The following is a 24087-nucleotide window of genomic DNA, read 5'->3' as shown; positions in this document are numbered from 1 at the left end:
GGTGGAGTGGTGAAAGTGGTATTCTATTGGAATTAGCAATGAAGATTTAAATTAGGATTCTAAATGGCAACATTTTCATTTTTGGCTGCAGGTATAGGAAGAAGGTAAACAGGAGTGATTTAGTTACATGCAGGGCCACTGGTATTATGTGGCAGGAAAAGACCAAATTATTAGGCAGGGTTGATCTATTTATGTGGCAAGAAAAAAACAGATTATGAATTTACAACAACAGTAGCTCTAAATCAGGCAAATACGAGACCCATTGCATTGCAAATGCTTGTGAATACATGGTCTCACAATAGTACTTTATCTGGCCGAAATTTCCCCACCCCAGCTAAACCTTCTTTTAGGAGTTGAGGGTTGCATGTTTTGTTTACTTACTCACTGCTTTTCACTTTGAATTGTATCTGTCCTGCCATTTTCAAATTTCACCAGCTGTCACTGGCCCACGGAGTGACCCAGGGCTACAGTGACATGTGGGAGTAAAGTCGCATTTCTCCACTCCCATGTCTCAGGTCTACAACAAGGAGGCAACTGCAACAGGAGAGAGCAAGGATTAAAAACAAAAAGTACCAGGATCCAAGTCTGAACCATCGAAGGGCACCAATAAAGCAATTATTCAGAACTCTGTCCATGCTCCATCGAAGGGACAAACACACAAGGAAGAATGTGAAACTGACAGGCGCTGACCAATGAGAAGCAAGGAAAGATGCAAACAAAAAATCTTGCAAGTGAATCTCGGGCATAGCCTACAAATGGTGTAGAGGAGCAGCTTGAGATGTGATGGAGATGTCCAGTGATTGATGTAGACCACAAACACCCCCTTGTGATAAGTGTCAAACACCAGTAGTTGCCTCCAGACCAAACCCTAGCGTGCTCTTGTCTTAACTGCCCCAAAGGTCTGAGATAGATACAGAGACAGATCGACTAGGCAAGATGCAAAGTCAGACAGACAGATAGAAAGACACACACACAGACTCTTAAACATATTCCTTCACACACACATTCTTAAACACATTCGCTCACACACACACTTTAAAAACAGATCGAGTGTACATGGAACTGAGGATCTTGGGTCAAAAACAGGGTGTGGAATGTAGGTTTGTTTTAGTTCAGTAACACAGGCCAATTACAAGGCTCTCTGAATAATGAAATGTTTTATTGTCCTCCAGTTATTATACAGGCTCAGATTCTTTAGAAAGTCTGTGAAGATCTCACAGGATCGTTTCTTCTATTTTTCTTAGACCCAGCAGGCTACTTCCAAGCGGCAAAGACCAATTAGAGCTCCACCTCCAGTATCCTCAGATTAAAGGAAAAGGTAAGTGAAATGTAAACCAGATAAAGTAAAAGAAATAAACAAGTTATTGGAAAGCAGATTCCTCTCAACATCTCATTTATCAGCTATATTTTTTTTAGCTGTGTTCTACTTTCTATGTACTGTTTCATACTCTCTTCTCCTCTTCCATCAAAAGAATAGTGCCCTTAGTTAGGCCATCAAGACTTGCTTCTAAACAAAAAGGAACCCAGTTGCTATTAGGACTCAACCTGTAAGCAGGATTCTATGAATAATTGTCATGGTTTTGCCCTTAGTTGCCCCCCAAGGGCACTGTGCCAGCCTCTTTGCCTGTATTTTTGCGGACCTGTTTCTTCCACGGGTTAACCCTGTCTCACACCTGGGCAGCCATGGTCTCCCCATGAAGTATGATGGAGCCACAGCGTTTCCAGAAGGAGTGGAGGTTTCCGTCTCAGTTGTTTGTCTGTATTTCAAGGTTTGCCTCTTGGCTCTCTAGTTCTCTTCTCGCCAATACCAGCTCCTCAGTTTTGATTCCTCTTGGCTGTCATACGTAATGTAGCTCTTCATCATGTTCCTTGTGCAGCAGGGTATCCTCCTCTATGAGCTGACTCCTTGTTGGCAGTCCTCCGCTTCCCAGGCCTTGGGGTCAAAGATTGTCAGCCTGAGAGAACCTTTTATACTCCTTTGTTGGTTTTCCCTCTCCATGTCTTTCCTCTCTGATGCTTTTTCTGTCTTTTCTTCTGTTCTTTCTTTGCACGTCCTCCTCCACTCTCAGTATGCTGAGGGCATCGTTGGGACTCCTCCTCCTTGGGTAAGCACTCCCATCGACGGTGGGGTAGTTGGTAGCCTTGTTTTTTCCCTAATGACCAAACCTGCTAAATCATACATTGTTCTGTTATCTCTCTGTACCCAAAAATACAACACTGTACTTTACTCTCCAGCCTACTAGGAAGACGTAATTAAAACCACATGTTGAAAAACTAGCACATACTCAATCCACAGACTGGGGGCTAGTTTAGTGTTTGTTGTACTCAACACACAAAAATATGAAACAAAAAGATAGGCATTTTAATTGACACTGAGAGTAATGACTACATGTGTGAGACCCTGAGCGCACTACAAATAGTTTACATTGCCTGGACACACATGTACTTTTCGTTCTTCAAGGCTATGTCAAGAGTTAATTGACAACAAATGACTGCCCACAGCTCAGAAACCCTCTTGGGACACACAAGCTATTTTTTACCCCCAAATTATGATACTTTCGTTTATGAGCTCCTCATACCAAAAATAAGATGCTTTTCTTCACTATCCATGCTTCTAGCAACACATAATGAATCCCAAAACTAAACTTTAAGGCCCTCATTACAACCCTTATTGATTTAATGTCAAAAGCAAAACCGAGGTGCACTTTTACCTCTTTCATGAGCAACAGTCATGTCTTACCACCAGGTCTCCTAAATAGCATGTACACTCCATCATCCAGACACAGAATGTTTTTTTAACACTCCTCTTGGCATTTCAAAAACATGGAAAGCGTTCAACACTACGTTTGTAGTTGACATGCAAAATCATACAGTAATAGGTAAGTAGTCAAACAGAAAATAGACATACAGCCTTCTGATGGTAAACAGTTTTCAGTTTGTGAAAGCGATCACATAAAAAGCCTACATATGTGCACCTCACATTGCGGGTCACTGGTATCAGTTCCCCTACAGGGTCAGAGGTGATGGTACACTCGCAGAATATCAGTATGCCACTTTATAATAATTGTCTTAAAATAGACAATACACTAATCTACAAACGTACAACTTTGTCCTTAATTTTCGCAGTTTTGGGATTGTGGGCGTTCGCATTCAAATAGATGTTGGGACACTGGCTGTCGGCATCCCCATGTTGGAGGGGTCATGGGGAGGTCCTAGTAGGGTAGACTGTGGTATTCACCCATTATGCCTTTTAAGGTCAATGCTAAGCGGTATAACATGGTCAACCCCTCACACTCCCCCCTTTCTCGTCCCTGACATTGGGCCCCATAATCTGAAAGGTAACCTGCTCTTAACAGTGCTAGCGTTAACGTCACTAATTGCTCTCTTGTTCTACGCCACCGAATTCTCTTGTCCTTCAGTCGAAGCATCTGCCGTATCTAGTGTCTCCCATCCGTCAACCACCTCCGTCCACAGGGGCGCTATAGGTTGGCGTTGGAATCCCCTCGTCTCTTTCCTCTGCAATGCCCTTTCCTCTGTTCACTCCCAGCTTGTAACATCAGTCACCCATGTCTCCAATCTAGGGCCCCCTTTTCTCCCGATACCCTTCATTTCATGGCCACCCGTCGCCTACGTATCTATTCTTCATCGTTATAGGGGGTAGGTCTGCTGAAGAGGCCTAACAGGCAAACTGCAGGTGTGTTGTCAAGCTTTCTATTCAATGTCTGATTAATTCTCAAAACCACTCATCCCAGAATCCCGTGAGGCTGAAGAATGTTTGGTGCAGGATTTCGCTTTCACTCTGGCTATGCAGACTCTGCAAAGAATCAGGCAGATACTTAGACAGTGGGGCTGTCAGCTCGGGGTCGTTTGTCTCTATGTGGATGCTGTGGTTGGAATGTTCAGCAGGCCGCTTGTATCAGGAAGCCAATTAGTTTACCAACAAATTTAGAATCTTAATTTGAATTAGGTGCCATCAGAGGCATTTCATATACTCCCCAACCCACTACAATCTTCCCAAAAGCATCCGGTGAGGAACTTGAATGCCTAAAGAATGGGTACTTCAATAATCCAGCTTTTTACAGGAGTTTAGACCTGAAAGCATCGCTTCATGCAGGCTTTGAGGAAGTATTGCATCATACTACTTATTAGAGAAATAAGCTTTTAGAAAGCAAGAGCGTCTTCCCTTTGGGACCCATTGGCTTTGCCAGTACCTCTTGGCAATGCAATACAGCAGATCCTTTTTTCATGCATAATGACAGGGCACATGCAAGTGTCTTTGCTTGCCTGCTTGTCATTACACGACTACTAACTGATAGGGGGCAATTTTCTTTTACCTGTCCAAGATGCCTCAAGAAAGGGAAATAATAAACGGAATAGCACAAAAGTGTTTTTTCTAGGACGGGGCTTCAGCAGCAATTCTCTGCCCAGTCCCAGCCAAAACAATATATTTTCCCAGGATTGCAACAGAGAGGGAAAGCAGTGCGTGAGGGAAAGCAATAGGGCCTGGGAGAAGCACACACTTCAGAAAGCAACACTGACCATGGTGTTTTGGGTAGTTTGGAAGGAGAAGCACACAAGAGAGCTTGCAGCATGAGGGAGGCAACAGCACAGAAAGACACGAGCGGGTCAGAAAACTAAGATGTACTACAAAGCCACTAACATGAATAGCTTGTTGAAATTCAATAGTTTCTATCTATGAACATTACATGAAAATCTCCCATACAGCCAGTTTTAAGAATCAGAAGAAACTATTGTAACATTCAGGACTAGTCGATTGATATATGCTACTGCAGAAACATTGTCCATCTTTAGCAGTTCTACGCTGTCCTTTAAAAATTTTTTGAAACTCATAAGGGCATAGAGCCCTGCTGGCAACTCTAAACAGTTGATCTGTTGTTTCATCTCTAATTGTGACCACAAACCACCAGTGTCCTGTGTGCCTTGGCGTGCACCCCAACCAGTAGATGTCGCGCACCACTCCAAAATGAAGTCTGGAGAACAACCAAAAATTGCTCTGCCATTCCATTCTCCAGCCACCAGGAAAGTTCTAGTCTGGCATCCCCATCTAGGATTACCCTGTCTCCATATCACAAAGCCTTCCCGAAGAGCTTTCCCTTTTATTCTCTACATTGCTTGATAATGTAACGGACCTGGGAAGATGGCCTGGTTGGGTGAAGATAAAAGACCTAAGAGTCTGGATAGCTCTATCAGTGTTATAGACTCCATTTTGCCCAGTAAAACATATTTTGTTCCGTATTCTTGTGATATTTTTTTTAAAGGAAGTTTGAGAACTACATTTACAGTATCTATGGTGAAAACCAAGAACTCTAGCCCTGGACAGGGTAAGAACAGACTTACCTTTGTTTACAATAAAGCCTAAGGGCCATATGTACAAACACTTTTTCCCGTAGAAACAGAATGGGGAAAAACCTTTGCTACATCTGGCCCTAAATTCTGTAAAAGGGAAATAGACATAACTGGATCCCTCAGAATCTGCGACTGGCATTGAGACATGCGGATGTCTTCCAGATAGATGACCATCCGTATGCCTCTCTCTCAGAGGTAGGAAGCTACTGGCTCAGTCCCTTGGTAAAAACCAAGATGCTGATGACGGGCCAAAAGGAAGTGCACCGAATTGGTAAAGGCGACCCTTCCAGATGACCTGAAGTTAAGATTGGTATTCCTTGGCCATTGGATTCATAAAATAAGCATTCTTCAGGTCTAATTTCACGAGCCAATCCTCTTTCAACAACATATCTTTAAGAAGATGGATACCTTCCATCTTGAAGTGTCTGTAGACTAGAAATTTGTTTAGACTTCTTAAATTTATTACAGGCCTCCCCCCCTTGTCCTTCTTTTCCACTAAAACAGAGTGCTTACGAACAACTTGTTTTCTAGGGGCACTTGTAGGATTGCTCCTTTTTGTAACATAGTACCTATCTCTTCCTCTACAATAACTTCCTGTGAGGGTGATGAATTCAGTTCTCTTGGGGAAGAGAACTGGGCAGGTTCTTTTGAGAAACCTGTTTTGAATCCTTGAATGGTCTGTAAGACCCATGGGTCTTGTGTAACTGTTTCCCAAACATGGAAAAAGAACCTGAGACAACCTCCCACCTTTATCGGGAAAGAAAGAAAATTTGATGTACTCACCCTGGTATCCTGACGAGGTTTGACCGCGTCCTTTGTTGACTCTTCCACGGAAAGCGCTTCCTCTCTGGGAGAAGTTTCTGCCTCGGTATCTGTGACAGGGTTGCGATATCCCTGTCTCCCGAGGACACTATGGGACCGTTATCTTCGTACCCGGGGGGTACCTTAGAGAGGGTTGACGACCGGAGCGTCAACCCGGATAACCGACTGACGGCAGGTAAAAGGGGAACACAAAGATGCAACGGAGAGGAAAGAGAGGAAGAAACTACAGAGGCTGGCGACGCAAGGAGCAAGGAAATTGAACAACGTGGAACGGTCCACGATGAGGTCGAGTCAACTGCCAGGAAGAGCGACGAGGAGAGCGTGCTGTCGGCGATGTGTCAGGGAGCGGAGGAGAGCAGAGACCCAAAACCGCTGGGCAGACAAACTGGAGAACCCCGCCACGTCCCTGGAGGGGCGTGGCTCACTCAGGTGTGTGCATACCTCACCAACACCAGCGGCTTATTTTGGAAGTGGAGAGGCAGGAGAGGGGACAAGGGACGGGCAGGAGGGGGTGGAGGCAAAACAACAGAGGAATAGCGAGGAAGAACAGGAAAACAGGGATAAGATAGAATATTTTTGTTTTAAGAACCTGGCTTTCACTGAGGTGTCCAAAAACGACCATATGCGCACTTTCTTCTCTTTCCCCCCGGGACGTTCCTTTGTTTTCGGTACTATCCTCCTCGTCCTATACACTCCTCCAGCCACCCCCCTTTTTTCTCCTCCCGCACTATAATTAAACCAAAGAGATTACTTAATTCAAAACAAAATCCACTTACCTTTTCTTTTTGTTACCCCCCCTCCATCTACGGTTTTGTTTCATTATTCCTCATTCCTCTACATGACGAGGTTTCCTCCGGGGAAAAAGCTGATGACAAAAAGACCTAAAAAAGGAAAGAAGAAAAGGACAATTGAAGAAACGCAAGACAAACAATAATCGAAGTCAAAAGAAGATCAGAGAATCACAAAACAAACTAAGAAAGATAAAGGACATTTCTTTTTTGTATTTATTATTATTATTAATATATATATTTTTTTTTTGAAGACTTACGTCTCGAGAACACTAAGAAAATAAAGAGATCTATAAAGGACTTAGCCAGTCGGTCTGTTGTCTTCCAACTATACCAATATCCTTTGTTTTCTTTTCCCCCTCACGCAGTTTTCTCTGTAGACTCCTCTTGCTTGTCTATAGCTGGAAAAGTGGGACCTTTGTATACCCTGGCCGGCAGAAAGTCCCCTTCTGCCAGCCCGACCAAAAACACCTGGACTAAAGACGTAACACATGTTGGTTTGTGCTTTGTCTAGGGCGGTAAAGGTTGGAACATACTTATTAAGAGTTTTGATCATGTCCTCCCCAAAGAGAAGACCCTTAGGATTTGTAGAGGGTTCACGATCTGCCAGGTCCCCACGTTTAGGGTTAATTTTTAAGAGGACAACCCTATGTCTCTCAATGTTCAGCACGGCGTTGGCGTTGCCAAGCAAACCCATAGCGCTTCAGCTCCAACCTCTTAGTAAGTGAATATCCAAAGGTACTTCATTGATACAGGCATCTTCTAATAAGTCAGTACTCCTTGCCAGAGGTCCTAACATCCAGAAGACGATCCTAGCAGGTGAGGATCAAGGCCTCACCTAGGGTCTCTACCCAGTTTAAAAAGAAATGTTATTAACTCTGGGTAAAGGTTGGGTGTAAGGCAGTTCTTATCGTATACGACCGGTTGTGAACATTCATTTCTTTGAATGTTCCTAACCAGCGGCTATGGGGGAGGAGAGTTGCCCCTGCGAGCAGCTATAGCCTTTAACAACAATAAACTGTGGTTATCATAGTTTTGTTGTTAAAGAGGCGGGCCATGGGGGATGACTGGGAGTGCACTGTGCACTCCCCTCAGTGCGCATGTATGTTTGACTTGTGGTCTCGGGCTGGCCAAACCCACATGTGCACTGTGCACTCTCCAGCCTGGCACTGTGTTGCTGGGCTAGAGAGAGCAGGCACAGCCTCCCACTCAGCCTGGGAGCGCCCTGGCTGGGCGTTCCAGCCAATCCTAACGCTGTTCTGAGCATCGTCCAGATTGCCTGCAGGGCAGGCTGGGAACTTGTGCCTGCAGTGACGAGGGAAAGAGGAGTGGCGCGGAAGCGGGTACATTTTTATTTCTTATTTATTAAATGTTTTTGTCCGCCCCCTTCCCCGCATGCCGCACTGCCCCTGCCCCTTTAGAGTGCAGCGAGTCGCGACTGTTCCTAACTCTCCTCTCAAGGGGGTTACGAATCAACCAGTTGATTAATCTTGCCCCGTGTTCCTGTGGGTACCATTCTGCACTCTTTGGGCTCTTGATATTATCAGGGGAGAACATTTCTTCACCCAGCGGATCTCTGATTACATCCTTTGAGGAGGATGGGAGGTCTTCATCCACAAGGAATTCGTCTTGATTGAATTAATCATTATTCAAATCTAGGACATAGTCATGTAAGGGGTTCTCATTAAAAGATCCAACTTAATTTGCATCATTGGGGACATCACAGTCCAGTGTGCCATGAGGGTCACTATTCAATTTTGCGTTGTGTAGTGTGCCCAATCTTTGTGAAGTTCGTGGACCTCCAATTCTCCTTGAGGTGCTTAAGACCTCCATTCTATGCAAGGTGCTTAGACCTCCTATTTTTTTATAGGCTTTAACCCCTTTTTCAGTGTTATTGAGATGCGTAGTTTTCCTTTTACGCCTACCCCTTTGTTACTTTGAGCCATCCTTTCCAAGGTAATAGGAAGAGAATCCCCTCCATTATCATCTGAGTCGCTCTCAACCACAAATTGGTCTAGTGTCTCTTGACACAGGACCACATTTCATGTTGAATTCGTTTTTTTTTATTAAATCCTCATTAATTCTGACCTGCCAGCTTTCAGATGTGTGACCATTTATGTCAGATGTGTGGTCATCTATGTCACTCATTTTACAGGTTCAAAATGAGTTTGGCTAGTGAAGCAGATTTGTTACATAACAGATTTTAGGTAGATAAATTAGAATTCACCAAATATAGTAATTAATGTAAATTGTTAAATTAAGTAGAAACTGCAAAAGGATGCCCACTCTTCTTGGAAAGTAATTCGGACGGTTGATACAGTTGCCAAACCAAGTGGAGATTGAAACTGTCAAGTTGATGCGTCAAGATCGCCGTACAATTGCATGTAAAACAAATCTAAGGCCGTAGCCCCAAAGGAAAATGGAGGTTAAATACTCACGTTGGGCCGGTAGACCATTGCCCAATGCATTTCTAACCTCCAATGATGTACGCAAGGAAGAAACTTGTGCCGCCTCTGTTAGAATGCAGCCCATTTGACGAAGAAAAGGTTACAACCCAGAAGTGAAACCCCTGCTGGTTATACGGAGGGGCTTGCTCGCCGAAACAAAATACTTCTCAGTAAAGCCCAATTCTGAAAAGCTACAGCTCAGAACTGAAACCACTGTTGATGTGGAATAGACGTGTGACCTCGGAGGCCTTCTTCAAGGAAGCGACCTCAGAGGGTGGCCTGGGAGGCCGCATTCAAGGAAGCGGCCTCAGTGGGTGCACCCGATCATTTGTAATAGAGTCGGTTATACTGCTTTTGTAGCAGACCGATGCGTTTGAGGAGCCACCTGGGCTGAAATGACAGAAGCAGGATGAATACTCCTGGTAAGGAAAACAAAAACCCTGCAAAGGAAAGTCAGTGTTCATTGATTCATTAACAATAACCCTAATAAGCAAAACGTTCAGTAAATTGGAACTGCACACAATACACTTAAAGGAGCTAACAAGGAATGAGAAAGAGAAAGATACTTATCTGCGGGGAGCAGCAGTTAAAAGAGGCAGAATACTGTCTCCATGGAGGTGATATGTGTACTGGATGTTCTGTTCTGGAATATTTTATTTATGATGTTATCTTCTTTGAAGTGGCATTAAAGGAATATATGCATAATAGTAGCCTCCGTTCTTGTAATAAAATTCATCAGCGGACAGGTAGATGGTGAACATTTTGTCATTGTCCATCTGTGGTATAACTGCATATGTTTTGGCATATGTGGTATCAAAGCTCTTGACAATCTGATTCTTTTGTGGTACTAAATTTTGTTTGTTCTGGATGGAAAACTGCGTTAAATAATTGTGATAGGGTTGAGTGAATGGTGTCAGGTGTTTGAGTGCTAATTATTGAAATTCCAAGGGGAGGTTTTGGCTTGATAGTCTTTATAGGTGCTCTGTCACCTGGGGCCTCTCTCCTGTTGCTTTGGTAAATAGGATACTCTCCTTGTATCTAATTTTGGAATCTGCTCTGTAAGGTTCCTGCAAAAGCCACGCAACCCGGCTGGGCCAGGGTGGTTGAAGCATGTACGCTGTGATGTCAGGGAACAGTGATTAATTCCCAGTTCACATCTGTCTTTGCTTTTCATTTTACCTGGAGTCCCAAGGAATTCCTTAAAGTCAGTGGGGACCCCAAGGTAATGTTAATATAGGATATAATGGAACTTGTAATATGGCGGGCGGGATATGCGTCACGTTTGTGATGGACTAATCCCCTCCATCAAACTCGTAATGAGGCCCTAAGTGTCTACCAGACCCAAAATACCTGTTCGCCCACTTGCTATGGCGAGTCAGATTTTAACAGGCCAAGCTTTTTTTTAAGACCTACTAGTCCGTTCTGGCGAGTGAACTTAAGCTGGAAAGGAACATGTATTCTGCTCAATAAGTGAATGAGCAAAAAAGATCCCTTAAGATCTTGTTTTTCTCTAGACACATTTGCTGTAAGTTTAAAGACTGCGTCAAATGTTCGTTCTTCTTTTCGCTAATTGATGCTTATCTTATCCTGGTAAATGGTGTACACTTTTCTTTCTCTTACTGCAGTTAGACGATTTTGTAAAGAAAGCAGTCTGACAATCTTTGTGAAACAAACGGCTGTAGGATGTCAGGTTTTTTTCTAACAAAATATTAAATAGCTTGTAAATGAATAGTACAATTATTTCAAAATACATCAGGAATTACAAAATCACTTTTTTTGTAATTCAGAAATGTGATGCAAACAGAGATTTAAGTAGGAACAAAATAAATCAGAACACTTTACTTGGTGATGTACAAATTACAAATATTTGCAGAAACTCAAATTCAAACACTATGGGGGTCATTACAACATTGGCGGTAAAAGTCGCTTACCGCCATGCAGAAGACCGCCAATACACCGGCGCAGCCGCGGTAGACCGCTACAGCTATTATGACACACATCTCGGAATCCACCTAAATTGAGACACCCACACAACAACGCCACACCAAAGGTCAGCGATAAACATGCGGAAAAAAATCCTCCACCTCCACGCCAACAGAAACACGCCCATGCTATTACGACCCACGAATCCACGCGGCGGTCTTTCAACCGTGGTATTCCATTGGCGGTACAGACCGCTGCGCTCAAAATACACACACAGCTCCAAAACACCGCCACATTGGACAATTCAAAATATACACACCTGATACACATACAAACAACACTCCCACACACCCAATCCAATATAAAACACACACCCACATCACCCACAAACCCCTACGACCAGAAATTCTGAAAGAAGGCCAGAGAGAGAGCACAGAATAGACAACCCCATCACACAGAGGCACACAACACCATCACCCACACAACATCCACGCACAAAACACCACTACACTCACCACACTCATCACCACATACACCACCCCACACCACCCCATGGCATGCCAAAGACACCCCCGCTTCTCTGAGGAAGAGCTCAGGGTCATGGTGGAGGAAATCGTCCGGGTAGAGCCACAGCTATTTGGCTCACAGGTACAGCACACATGAATAGCCAGGAAGATGGAGTTATGGCGCAGAATAGTGGACAGGGTCAACGCCGTGGGACTGCACCCAAGAAATAGGGAGGACATCAGGAAGAGGTGGAACGACCTACGGGGGAAGGTGCGTTCCACGGTCTCCAGGCACAACATCGCTGTACAGCAGACTGGCGGCGGACCCCATCCTCCTCCCCCACAACTAACAACATGGGAGGAGCAAGTCTTGACCATCTTGCATCCTGAGGGCCTCGGAGGAGTCGGTGGAGGATGGGACACTGGTAAGTCAAATCTTAACTATCAGATCCCCCACCCTACCTGCATGCTATCACACACCCCCACCCTCACCCCCTTCCCTATGACTCCAACTCATGTACCCATAACACAAACCACCCATCCCAACACCAAGCTCTGCATGACGCAACTAAGCATGGTCACCCCTCACCAAAGCATGCTCACTGCACATACCCAGAACACCCCCCCAACCATCATCACACAAGGCCCCACACAGGAATGCTTGCACTGGGGTTCACGCACTCCCACCCATTGCACACCATTACACACACACATGCAATAATCATGCACTTATGCCCCTGCAGGAACCCGAAGGACCGTCACCACACCAGAGGGTCCAGACAACACCACTCCACCCCCAAAAGAGGCCCACAGTAACAACAGCAGCTCTGCCCTACTGGATCTTGATGACCAGCCCAGACCATCGTGGGCCTCAGGACAGTCGGTTCCCCTTGCACAGGCACAGCCCAACACCGACCTTCCACCCTCTGGTAACACCAGCACAGCACCCACCCAGCGGGCTCAAACCTCCCTACCCAGGGCAGGTCAATCAGCGGTGTGTCCACCACTACAGGGCACCCAGGGTAACCCACCACCCCAACAACAACAGGGACCTGGGGGCAGTAGTAGTGGGCACACGGTCCAGGGGACGGAGGCACAGGAACATAGGGAAACTGGGAGGGCTGCTGTGCGACAGAGGGAGGACAGGCCAAGGGAACCAACTCTCCACAAGTCCCTCTCCTCCATCATGGGAGCGTACCACCACTCCCAGGAGACGATGGCGACGGTCCTGGACAAGTTGCAGGAGACCCTGCGCCTGCAGGAGGAGCAGTATTTGGGGTTCAGGGAGGAGCTCAGGACCATCGGCTCTGCCCTGGGCACCATCGTAGGGGTGCTGAAGGTCATACAGCAGACCTTGAGGGACACCGTGGCACTCCAAGGGGCCCCTGACACTAGCCAGGACGAAGAAATGCCCACCACCTCCGCCGGCGCAAGTGGACAGGACGCCCCGCCACAGGACCACCACACCAGCACCCCACACCCTGCAGACGGACAACCACCACGCAAGCGGTCCCTGAGATCCAGGAACAGGACAGAGCAAGATGGCAAGTAAGGAAATAAGACCACCCTGATTGTCCTCCCACTGTCCCACTTTGTTACCCTGTCCATATTCGAACTGCCCTAGCTCCACTTCCTATGCCCAGATGGGCAGTGCACCTGTGAGACTAATAGACTGGACTCTGCCATGGACATTCCTCCACCATCCCACCATCACCATTTTACAACCCCCCTTCATTTTTTGAGCACTTAAATAAACACCCTTGAAACACAAAACAATCTGGAGTCAGTCTATGATTTTGTACTTTGTATTATCAATGACAGTGTCATAATGGCTGTACCATTGTAAGGCTAACATACCTATGTCACACATCACAAGCCCTTGAAGAATGCAAGCAGTTGACACGTAGGTTACCACACCTGTGAAACCGTAATGGAAGGGTACAACTCAGTTAACAAATAGTGATTGAAATTGACAAACAGGATAGAGGTAGACGTGTGAAAGTTAATGTAATGTTAAACCAGAAAATTTTCTCACCTGTGTGTCACTGGAAATATTGCTGTATGACTGACTCCCTGTTGTCGTTTTCTTCTTCCTCAGCTTCATCCTCCTCACTGTCCACAGGCTCCACAGACTCCACAGCTGCTACAACACCGTCATCTGGATCATCCTCCTGCAGAAAAGGCACCTGGCGTCGCAAAGCTAAATTATGGAGCATGGAGCAGGCGATGATGATGTTGCACACCTTCTTCGGTGAGTAGAATAGGGAACCACCTGTCATATGGAGGCACCTGAACCTGGCCTTCAGGAGGCCGAAGGTGCGTTAGATCACCCTCCTAGTCCGCCCATGGGCATCATTGTACCGTTCCTCTGCCCTGTTCCTGGGATTCCTCACTGGGGTCAATAGCCAGGAAAGGTTGGGGGTAACCAGAGTCCCCCAATAGCCATACACGGTGCCTCTGGAGTTGACCCATCATATCAGGGATGCTGCTATTCCGCAGGATGTAGGCGTCATGCACAGAGCCAGGGAACATAGCATTTACCTGCGAGATGTACTGGTCTGCCAAACAGACCATCTGGACATTCATGGAATGATAACTCTTCCTGTTCCTGTACACCTGTTCACTCCTGTGGGGGGGGGCAGAGCTACATGGGTCCCATCAATGGCACCTATGATGTTGGGGATATGTCCAAGGGCATAGAAGTCACCTTTCACTGTAGGCAAATCCTCCACCTGAGGGAAAATGATGTATCTCCTTACGTGTTTCAGCAGGGCAGACAACACGGTCGAAAACATAGGCTGGGACATCCCTGATGCCATGGCCACAGTTGTCTGAAATGACCCACTTGCTATGAAATGGAGCACTGACAGCACCTGCACGTCAGGGGGGATTCCAGTCGGATGGCGATAGGTTACATCAGGTCTGGCTCCAACTGGGTATATAGTTCCTGGATAGTGGCACGGTCAAACCAGTAGGTGACGATGACATGTCTTTCTTCCATTGTCAACAGGTCCACCATCGGTCGGTACACCGGAGGATTCCGCCATCTTCTCATATGTCCCAGCTGACGGTGCCTACGAAGGACAACAGCAAAGAACCAGCCACTATTCCTCCAGGTATGTACCCACAGTTACACACAAGACTCCACCAGACACAAAACCCTTCCTGCATGTGTGTTGAGTGTAGGCCTAGCTATGTGTGACGCAGTAGTAAATGAAGCCATGTGGGCCCCTGAAATGGCGGCTGCCTGACCTCTAAACAGGGACAATGGGATTGTGGGGTAACTGCGCTGGCGTTGCACACCGTCGCGGTAGGCGGTCGTAGACCACGGGGCAATGCTGCATTGGTTAACATTGGACCCTATGGGTCCCAGGAGCCAATGAACAGGTGCGCCGGCGGTGATGATGCGCACCGCCGCAGACGTCACCGCCATTTTCTATCTGTTCAATCACTAGATACCTGACCTTTGACAAGAGAGGACCTACACTGCTAGTGCTGCTGTGACCTCGGTCTGGAAGCGACGATGGCTGCTGCGTCTGGGGAAAGGGCCCCTGCCTTCACTGCACAGGAGTTGGAGAAACTTGTGGATGGGGTCCTCCCCCAGTACACGCTACTCTACGGTCCTCCAGACCAACAGGTTAGTACACAGGGAGCACGTTGTATGGGCTAGGCCTGGGTGGAGAGGGCTGGGTGGAAGAGGGAAGGGGGCAGAGTTCTAAGAACATTAATGCATGGGAATGAATGGGCCACATGGCCGGAGTAGGGAGGGGGCCACTCACAACGACGGTGCAGTTGGTAATGACTGTTCCTCTTCCCTTGTGCATGTCATGTAGGTCAGCGCCCACCAGAAGAGGGACATCTGGCGTGCCATCGCCAAGGAGGTCCGGACCCTGGGGGCCCACCAGAGACGGGGCACCCACTGCCGGAAAAGATGGGAGGACATTCGCTGCTGCAGCAAGAAGACGGCGGAGGCTCAGCTGGGGATGGCCTCCCAACGTGGGAGGGGTGCCCGTCGCACCATGACCCCTCTGATGTTCCGGATCCTGGCGGTGGCCTACCCTGAGTTGGATGGGCGCTTGAGGATATCACAGCAGACACAAGGGGGTGAGTACAACCTCATTCTGCAGACTTTGCGTGCAGTGGAGGTGTCTGGGTGGGGGAGGTGGGCTGTGGGTGTCCCTAGGCCAGGGCGAGTTAGGTAGGCAAGGCCCCTCCGTAATGTAGGCCATGTGGCACTCAACCCCACCTCGGCAGAGTGCCAAGTCGAGGTATATTTGCCCCTGTGGCATCCATGTGCGCAGATGTCCACCATTGCCATGTAGGCCATAACCCAGAAATTGCGTGTGCAGAGTGCAGGAGCACGGCGTAATGCAGGGGGCTGCTGCGTCTGTCTTGTCCGCCAACGGTAGCAGAATGCCATGCACTAAAACTCTTTCTTCTGTCTCCCCCCCTTTTTCCTGCTCTCTCTGTCCTTTTGTACATCAGCATCAACAGGCGGAGGTACAGTGGCACCGGAGCACGAGGGAGCTGCATCCCACATGGCCATGGAGGGCCACGCCACGGACTCTGAATGCACCAGTGGGACGGAGGGCGAGAGGAGCTTCACGTCGGCCACCGGATCACCAACCAGCGACACGGACTCGTCCGCCGATGGGAGCTCCCCTGTGGTGGCGGCACCATCTGTGCGCCCCACTTCTACAGGTACAGCCGCCACCTCCGCCCTCCCAGCAGCCCCTCAGCGTTCGCCCCGTGCCCGCTCACCCAGGAGGGTGGGCATCACCTTCGCCCCAGGCACCTCAGGCCCTGCCCCAGTCACCCCTGCTGCCCTCAGTGAGGAGGCCATTGACCTCCTCAGGTCACTCACTGTTGGGCAGTCTACCATTGTGAATGCCATCCAGGGTGTAGAACGAGAGTTGCAACAAGGTAATGCATTCCTGGAGGGCATTCATTTTGGTCAGGCTGTCCTTCAGCAAACCCTGCCATCTCTGGCCTCAGCACTGATGGCAGCCATTGTCCCTGTGTCGAGCCTCCCCCCTCCAACTTCCTCCACCCAGACCCAATCCCCTGTGCCCGAGCCCATCCCAAGCACACCTACAGACCAGCATGCACACAAGTCAACACCCAAAAGTAGCTCAAGCAAACATAGGCACCACACATCCCACAGGCACTCACACAAGCATCACACCCATACAGACACAGCAACATCCACTGTCTCCACTGTGTCCCCCTCCTCTTCTCCCTCCTCCCTCCCAGTCTCGTCTACACACACACCTGCATGCACCACATCTACAGGCACCAGGAATCGCACCAGAACACCCAGCACCACAAGCCACTCACCTGCACTCACCACCTCCACTGCCATTTACACGTCCCCTGTGTCCTCTCCCAGTGTGTCTGTGACGCCCCCTCCCAAAGTACACAAACGCCAGCAATCACTCACCCAACATCCATCCACCTCACGACAGCCTCCTGTACCTGCACCTGCACCCAAAACACCTAAAGTAACACCTCCGACAACCACCTCCTCTTCCTCCACTCCCAGACCCCCTCCAGCTACCCATCCCAGTGTTCGTCAGAAACTGTCCCTGTGTAAAATTGACCTTTTTGCCCCCTCCCCCCCCCCCCCCCTCCAATTCATCAGTCCCGTTGTAGCGCCTCAGCCAAAAAGACTCCAATACCAGTGGTGCGTGTTCAGGGATTGTGGAGTGCACCGGCCACTAGGGCAGGCAGTAGGACCCGGAGCCAAGGCACTGGCAGCCCACACCTCTGTAAAGGCTCTAAAATTGGAGAGTGGACGACGGGACCGTGTTAAGACTCCTGGTGGGACAACAACTTACATGGGTTCGAAGGGGATTGGTGAGTCAGCTGTGACTCCACCAAAGGTGGGGAAGGTCCAGGGGAAGTCTTGCCAGCCTGTTGTGATTGTCACGGCGGAGAAGTGCACCATCATTTCCGGAGGTCCAGACCCAACCGCCAGCACCGTCGTCACTGGTCCAGAGACCACCGCCAGAGTCACAGCCCAGGAGGGCTCAAGTATCGTCACTGGTCAGGAGACCACCGCCGGAGTCACAGCCCAGGAGGGCTCAAGTATCGTCACTGGTCAGGAGACCACCGCCGGAGTCACAGCCCAGGAGGGCTCAAGTATCGTCACTGGTCAGGAGACCACCGCCGGAGTCACAGCCCAGGAGGGCCCAAGTATTGTCACTGGTCCAGAGACCACCGCCAGAGTCACAGCCCAGGAGGGCTCAAGTATCGTCACTGGTCCAGAGACCACCGCCGGAGTCACAGCCCAGGAGGGCTCAAGTATCGTCACTGGTCCAGAGACCACCGCCAGAGTCACAGCCCAGGAGGGCTCAAGTATCGTAACTGGTCAGGAGACCACCGCCGGAGTCACAGCCCAGGAGGGCCCAAGTATCGTCACCGGTCCAGAGACCACCGCCAGAGTCACAGCCCAGGAGGGCTCCAGTATCGTCACTGGTCCAGAGACCACCGCCAGAGTCACAGCCCAGGAGGGCTCAAGTATTGTCACTGGTCAGGAGACCACCGCCAGAGTCACAGCCCAGGAGGGCCCAAGTATCGTCACTGGTCAGGAGACCACCGCCAGAGTCAGTGCCCTGGAGGGCCCCGGCTGCCACAGCCCCGCTGGGCAATGATGGAACGTCATGCCACACACCAATGCCCAGTGTAGAGAACGTCATGCCACACACCAATGCCCAGTGTAGAGATCGTCATGCCACACACCAATGTCGGTATCAGAACCGCCATGTCAATGCACCGCTGAACAGGGCAAAGACCGCCATGGCAAAGCACTGCTGAACAGTCCCGAACCGCCATGTCAAAGCACTGCTGAACAGGGCAAAGACCGCCATGTCAGAGCACCGCTGAACAGGGCAAAGACCGCCATGGCAAAGCACCACTGAACAGTCCAGAACCGCCATGGCAAAGCACCGCTGAACAGGACAAAGACCGCCATGTCAAAGCACCGCTGAACAGTCCAGAACCGCCATGTCAAAGCACCGCTGATCAGGGCAAAGACCGCCATGGTGAAGACCGCTGAACAGGGCAAGCACCGTATAGGAATGAAAAGGCCGCCACATCATGCATCCTTATCCCATGTGCAGCTGGGACAGGACATGAACTTTCACGGGGAGACTCATCCAGTATGGGCACCAGTCCCACCCAGTACCAGTAGAGAACTGCATCTACTTGAGACTCCCCAGGATGGCACAGTGGGCAACCCACCCACTGTAGAGACTTGAGAGACTGTGGCTTTGCACTCCCCAGGATGGCACAGTGGGCAACCCACCCACTGTAGAGACTTGAGAGACTGTGGCTTTGCACTCCCCAGGATGGCACTGTGGGCAACCCACCCACTGTAGAGACTTGAGAGACTGTGGCTTTGCACTCCCCAGGATGGCACAGTGGGCAACCCACCCACTGTAGAGACTTGAGAGACTGTGGCTTTGCACTCCCCAGGATGGCACTGTGGGCAACCCACCCACTGTAGAGACTTGAGACACTGTGGCTTTGCACTCCCCAGGATGGCACAGTGGGCAACCCACCCAGTGTAGAGACTTGAGAGACTGTGGCTTTGCACTCCCCAGGATACATCAATGGGCATGGAGCCCCGTTGTGGATCTGGCTTCCCATTCATCTGGCTGAGGTGCCCCCCCTTCCCTTCCCCCTGAGGTGCCTGTAGTATTTCTATCTGATGCCCCTGCAGTGTTCTCTCCGATTGTGGTCAGGTGTCGTTTGTGGGCCTCGCCCATGCATTTTTGGACTGTTGGTGCACAGACATTGTTGTGTACATATCTGCACTACTTCTCGTATTGTATATAATTATGAGTGATTTTCAAATATATATCTGTATATTTTTGTATGACATGTATATTGGCACATTATAATGTTTGACCGAATTTCGCATTGTCTTTTCATTCTTCCGGGGGGATTGTGGGTTGTTACTGTGATTTTTGTGAATGCATTGGTGTGTATGTTGTAATATGCGAGGGTGGGGGTGTTTTGGTGGGTGTCCCCCTAACTTTAGCCTCCCCCTCCACCGGTGTCTTCTGCGCCTACGTAGCTGTTGTTCGTAGAGGAGAAGAAACACAAGGGCAGGGAGTATTTGTAATTCCGGGTCCATGGAGTCGTCGTTCCTCATGGGATGTGTTCAGGTGAGCGTTTTCCCATAGCAAAAGCTGTTTCTGCCGTGTTTTTATCCACGGTGAATCCGCCCCGGAAAAGGTGGCGGATTGGCGGGTTGTAATACTGTGGGCGGTACATTGTCTCCCGCCTGTCTGTTGGCGGTAACCGCCGCGCTGCTTGTCTGTACCGCCGTGGCGGGCGATGTGTTAAAGTGGCTGTCTTAGTTGGCGGTTTCCGCCAGGGTCATAATTCCCTTTTTTTGTCCGCCGGCCTGTTTGCGGTATTTCCGCAGCTTTAACACTGTCCGCCAGGGTTGTAATGACCCCCTATATACCTTATAAGCGAGAAAATAAGCTGCAAACTCACCTGTATTCTCAACACATCTGTCACCACGACCACCTACCCCGAGGGATGGAAACACTCAAAGGTCAATCCACTCCTCAAGAAACCCTACACCGACCCCAGCAAACCTCAAAAACTACAGTGCCATCTCTTGGCTCCCCTTCCCTGCCATAGTCCTCAAGAAGACCATCAACCGCCGACTCACCAAGCACCTGGAAAGAATCAACCTGCTGGACACTTTCTCAGTCCGGTTTCTGCTCCAACCACAGCATCAAGAGTGCCCTGATCGCTGCCACTGGTGACATCAGAGCCCTCTTCTACCTGGGGAAACATCGTCCCAGATCCTCTTCAACCTCTCAGCAGCATTCAAGACTATATCCCACCACGCACTCACTCAACACGAGACTCCACCACATGAGAATCCAGGGAGACTCCCTCAAATGGATCACCTGCTTCCTCACCGGTCTAAGTCGGAGACTCCGCCTTCACTTACGAACCCAACAACAGCATCTGCGGCATCCCTTAAGGTTCTTCCCTCAAGCCCCACCCTGCTCAACACATACATGATGCCCCTGGCCAGCATTGTCAGAATTCATAGCCTTCACATCATATCCTAATCAGATGACACTCTGCTCATCCTCTCGCTCTCCAGAGACCCATCCGCCACGAGGACTAACTTCCACAACTGCATGGCTAGTGTTGCTGACTGAATGAAGAGCAACTGCCTGAAGCTCCACAAGGACAAGATGGACGTGCTGATTTTTGCGCACAGCACATCCATGTAGAATGCCACTTGGTGGCCCTCTGATCTCGGACCCACACTCGCACCTAGAGCCCACGCCCGCAACCTTGGCATCATCCTGGACAGCAATCTCACCGTGAGACACCAGATCAACGCAGTCTCCTCTGCCTGTTTCCACACCCTCTGCATATTCTGAGAATTCTTCAGATGGCTCCCCAGCACCAGGAACACTGTCACTCAAGCCCTAGTCACTATCCATCTGGACCATGGCAACACACACTACGCAGAAATCACCACCCAACTCCTGAAGAAACTCCAGACTATTCAGAACTCAGTGGCCAGACTCATCCTTGACCTCCCCAAACAGATGTACATCACCCCCACTGCTCTGGAACCTCCACTAGCTCCCCATCCAGAACAGATCCCAATTCAAGACCATCATACATCGACTACCGCATGAACTTCCACCAACCCTCCAGGCCCCTGCACTCCACTTCCCTCGCCTACACTCCCGGCATCTGCCGAAGCCACAGCAGAGGATGCTCCTTCTCCTACCTCGCTACCAAGTCCTGGAACAAACTTCGTCTTCACCTCTGAACCTCATCCTCTCTCCCGGAATTCAGAAAGGGACTCAAGACCCTGCTCATTGCCTGATACCAACAAGACCCTAGCACCTGGATACCCTGCCGAGTGATTAGCCGCGCTTTGTATATCCAAGCTGATTGATTGATCAGAAAAACAAGTTACCTGCCTTTTGGTAACACTTTTACTAGTGGATACAAAGTCTACCTGCAGATTCCTCACCAACCCACTCTATTCCCCTTTGCATGGGTTTCTATACCAAGACTCCTCATTTCCCCTTATAGCTGTTTACAAATGTATCTTTTACACATAGGTATTTATTTATTACGTTATCAATAAAACATGTAGCAATAATATTCTATTGATTATATTGAGCACCACATCTATCTTTATTAGTCAGTATCAACTGTTAGCCTCAAAGGCATGATAAAAAAAAGAAATAGTAATTGACTTCCACATGCCGACAGGGGTGCTTTACAGCTCTAGTTTCACGTGGTGCTGCGTGCAAAGCCGACTTGGAACCGGTGCCCCCTGCTGGCATGGGAGAACTATTGGGGGAAAGTTTCCGGTTGCTGTTTTGCACCTGGGATAGTCAAAAGGTGATGAATCTGAAGGTACAGTTGGTACCCCCCAGAAAAATCCTTACCGAAGGTAAGTAACTTGTTAATTTATGCACTGTTTATTTGGCAGTAAGGGTCAAAACTACTCCCAGCCACACAAGCAGTGCTAGAGGCCTGGGAAGGGGGGGGGGCTGCTTTTCAGGGTAGAAGAGGAAAATAACCACAGAGACCACTTTTGAAAGAAGGCGTACTAAAGTATGTGACCATCCTGGGACAATATCAGGATCAATAAACTGGAAGATTTGATGGAAGACAATAACATGAGAACATTCCCTAACTTACAAACAGAATACAAATTAACTGGACTACAGATGTATAAATATATACAGTTGAGAAACATACTCTAGGCACATTGGGGGGAGATAACGGACTATGGAAGGTAAAAGGCTAGGTGTGATTTGGATGAATCTGTATCTGCTATATGCAGAACACTTATTAATAGTATGCCGGATAGGTTGTAGAAATTCAGGATCAGAAGCGAGACACATCTACGCACAATGGGAGATGTTGCCCCTTCTTGCTTTAAACTGAGGTCATCATAGTCAACAACATTACTGGTGGCTTTATTGATGCACCTATGATGTCTCTGATGTTGATGTTGTGCTTCATCTGAAATGTAAGCTCATACTCAGTTTCCCCATTATTAACACCCTCGGATACAAAAGTGTCCCAGTGTCCTTGTAGGTAAATAGACTTTACTAGTGTTGCCATAAAATTTGAATTTTGGTTATTATGGAACATGTCCATACACGTTACTAGGGAGTGTTGGAAAACGTGTGCTTCAAAAGGAACCTAACCCCTTACAGTGTATGTTTTAGACTTTTTATACCCTTAAATTCATACGTGGAAACCCAACCATTACATTTATCAGGTCACCCTAGTATTTAATTAGGCACTGTCTTTGCTGCCATCAACCCTTCACAAACCGTTTCTCCATATGATACTCAATCTTGATCCGGTTTTATTTTGTGTAACTTCTTACTGTAAACAAACATCCTTTTCAGTCCTCCCCTGCATGGTCTGAAGTTAAAAACTGTACCACTATATGTGGACTTTGTTTTTAACAATACTTTTTATTGAGTTTTTAACAACAGATAAGACAGTGCTTAACTATGCTGACATCGTGTATACATACTGTGCCTTCAAATGATGGTCAGCTCGGTCATTCTGAACAATCATCTCTAGATGCATTGTGTACGTTCTTTTTTCTATTCCCGTTGACTCTGAGCTGCACCGTAGGGTTAGTATAGAGCAACCTGACCCATTTCAAAAAAGTTGGGGCCAAATCCCATCTTCCTTATAATTCCGAATAAGAAGGGCCATTCCACTGAATCAAATGCCTTATTGGTGTCCAGTGAGGCTACCGCCAACAGAGCCCTAGCTCTTCTGATGCAACAGTGTTGTCATAAAGACATCAAAGGTTAAGTTTGGTCGATCAATGTGGCATAAGCTCATTCTGGCCTGGGTGTATCAATTCCAAGATTTACCCCTCTTAATCGGTTTGCCAGTACAATAGCCAGTATTTTGGTATCCGAATTAAGCAGAGATATCATCCTATAGGAGTCCCACCTATCTGCAGGTTTCACAGCCTTGGGTATAAGGACAGTGGGGTCTGTGCACAAATCGTCATGGAGCACCCCTCTGTGTTGATACAGCCATTGTAAACGTAATAATTTTCAGAGCAGATTGTACAGTTACATGGGTTGCAGCTTGCTGTGTGTGCAGTGATTATAAAGCTACCTGAAATTACCAATTACATAGCATTTATGTGTTAGTATGGTTTGTAAAGATAAGAATAATACCACT

The 24087-nt window shown here is 48.3% G+C and overlaps 1 protein-coding gene and 1 pseudogene across 2 annotated transcripts in view; both read left to right on the top strand.

Annotated features, from left to right (window-relative positions):
- The window catches only part of LOC138248903 (zinc finger protein 84-like), a 222133-nt gene that overhangs the window by 189994 nt on the left and 8052 nt on the right, over nt 1-24087 (top strand). Inside the window, exon 2 of one of the 2 annotated variants that reach the window (XM_069202883.1) lies at nt 1245-1318. The exons of the other annotated variant lie outside the window; for it this stretch is intronic. The gene's annotated coding sequence lies outside the window, so the exon portion shown is untranslated. The remainder of the gene's footprint in view (nt 1-1244; nt 1319-24087) is intronic. 2 annotated transcript variants of the gene reach the window in all.
- Nucleotides 1242-24087, top strand: part of LOC138249627 (zinc finger protein 208-like) — a 161937-nt pseudogene continuing 139091 nt past the window's right edge.

The sequence above is a fragment of the Pleurodeles waltl genome, chromosome 8 (assembly GCF_031143425.1).
Source record: "Pleurodeles waltl isolate 20211129_DDA chromosome 8, aPleWal1.hap1.20221129, whole genome shotgun sequence".
In the NCBI taxonomy this organism is placed as follows: Eukaryota; Metazoa; Chordata; class Amphibia; order Caudata; family Salamandridae; genus Pleurodeles; species Pleurodeles waltl.
This window is presented reverse-complemented; position numbering and strand designations above follow the sequence as displayed.